General features: G+C 50.6%; 1 pseudogene; it reads left to right on the top strand.

Annotated features, from left to right (window-relative positions):
• Positions 1–587: 587 nt before the first annotated feature.
• LOC104993193 overlaps positions 588–1,813 on the top strand; it is a 2,096-nt pseudogene continuing 870 nt past the window's right edge.

A 1,813-nucleotide genomic window follows, 5' to 3' on the forward strand; every position in this document is an offset into this window, starting at 1 on the left:
CACACACACACACACACATGTACACACATATATACAGTAGCATAGTACTCAGCCATACAAAAGAATGAAATCTTGCCATTCAACAATATGGATGGACTGACAGTATTATGCTAAGTGAAATGTCAGACAAAGCCAAATAGTGTGTGATTTTACTTGTATGTGGCATCTAAAACACAAAATAAATGAACAAACATAACTAAACAGAAACAGAGTCGTAGATACAGAGAACAAATAGGTGGTTGCCAGAGAGGAGGGGTGGTGGGAAGAGAAATAGGCAGATTAAGAAGCATGAAATTTCAGTTAATAGTCATAGGTATGAAATGTACAATATGGGAAATATGGTAAATATAGTTTCTTTGCATGTTGAGAAATTATAACTAGACTTATCATGGTGATCATTTTGTATAGTTAGAAATATCAGATTAATATGTGGTAACCAGGAGATAACTTAGTGTTGTAGGTCAATTATACTTCAGAAGAAAGAAAGAAAAGGTGGCAGCAGCTATGGCTAGAAGAGCCGGGCTGGGGCCCATGGCGAAGGTGGAGGCTTGTATTGGGACGGTGGTGGGTAGGGAAGGGGGAGAAAGATGGTGACATCTGGAGCAAATGGGCCGGTTCGGCCATGGCTTCAGCTTCCAATCTGCTTAAGTTTTTTGAGAAGATCGCGCTGCAGAAGCAATGTCAGGCGGAGGAGACGGTGGCCTTCGAGGAGGTGATGATAGACTTTGGCTCCATCCAGTTACAGGCCCAAAAACTGTGGCTGGCATACACAACGAGCTCCCATTATAGTGGCTCTCTGCCCAACGTGAACCAGGTTGGCTGTGGCCTGGCTGAGTTCCAGGGTCCCTTCCACTCCCCTCTGGATTCATCTTGGAGCACTCGGCACCACGGGCTGGTGGAACAGGTGCAGCGAGATCCCCGAAGAATGGTGTCCCCACTTCACCGCTACCCTCGCCACATTGACAGCTCTCCCTATTGTCCTATTTATCTCCTTCCTCGGAGTCCAGTTAGTGGAGGACAATGCCCTGGGGCAATTTCCCTGCAGAAAAGGGGCAGTTGTTTCGACTACCATCTGCCCTTAAGCGAACAAGCTCTGACTCTGTCCTTCACTAAAGAATGATGAACCCCAGCCCTCCAGACACTTATCCAGGCCCTGCACCCACTAGGGTCCTGCCGATCAGCTGTGGAGGTTTTCTGGATGGCAAGATGGACTCCAAAGTCCCATCTGTTGAGGAGAACTTGCTAGATGGTAAGCACTTGCTGAAACCATGGGATGCTAAGAAGCTGTCCTCATCCTCCTCCCGACTTTGGTCCTGTGAAGTCACTGGAATTAACATCTCCCTGTCTCCTGACCAGCCTGCTACTGTGCCTGTCCTCCTACCTGCCATGAACACAGGAGGCTCCCTACCTGACCTTACCACCCTGCACTTACTCCCACCACTGCCCACCCCATGGACCCAGAGGAGACAGCGTGTGTCAGCCTGAGTGGGGGCAACAGTCCCTCCAGTTTGACCCACACCATGACCCATCTGGGCATCAGTGGGGGCCTGGGCCTGGGCTATGATGTGCCAGGACTTCATTCACTTCTCAGCCACCCATCCTTGCAGTCCTCCCTAAGCAATCCCAACCTCCAGGCTTCCCTGAGCAGTCCTCAGCCCCAGCTCCAGGGCTCCCACAGTCACCCCTCATGTCTACTTGCCTTCTCCTTGGCCCACCATGCACTGCCCACCACCTCCCTGGGTCACCCCTCGCTCAGTGCCCTGGCTCTCTCCTCCTCCTCTTCCTCCTCTTCTGCTTCATCTCTGGTTCTGCC

Source organism: Bison bison, unplaced genomic scaffold, assembly GCF_000754665.1.
Source record: "Bison bison bison isolate TAMUID 2011002044 unplaced genomic scaffold, Bison_UMD1.0 scf7180017864235, whole genome shotgun sequence".
Classification (NCBI taxonomy): Eukaryota; Metazoa; Chordata; class Mammalia; order Artiodactyla; family Bovidae; genus Bison; species Bison bison.